This window comes from Penaeus monodon, chromosome 23 (assembly GCF_015228065.2).
Source record: "Penaeus monodon isolate SGIC_2016 chromosome 23, NSTDA_Pmon_1, whole genome shotgun sequence".
Lineage (NCBI taxonomy): Eukaryota > Metazoa > Arthropoda > Malacostraca > Decapoda > Penaeidae > Penaeus > Penaeus monodon.
This window is the reverse complement of record NC_051408.1, coordinates 40,233,625-40,233,922: the sequence shown is the minus strand read 5'-3', so window position 1 is coordinate 40,233,922 and position 298 is coordinate 40,233,625.

The window sequence follows — 298 nt, the reverse complement described above, 5'->3', positions numbered from 1 at the left end:
CATTAAACAATACGAAAAGAAGAAAACAGGAAAAAATTGTCACCAAGCCCTCACAAGCAACTACCAATAATATCATTCATCAGGGCTTAGGCAGCCTATTCAGTAATCTGTTATGTGATTTCATGGACATATTAAAAGGTCTAGGCTTGATACAAGATACTAGAGGACGTGTTCTTTTGTCAGTACCTAGGGACAGTGTGCCTATTACTTTTTGAGATAAGATGTAAAACAAAATAACAACCTAGTCATTGGTCATGGTGTTCGTTGCGTGTTTGTACATTTGAAACATCTACTCTAG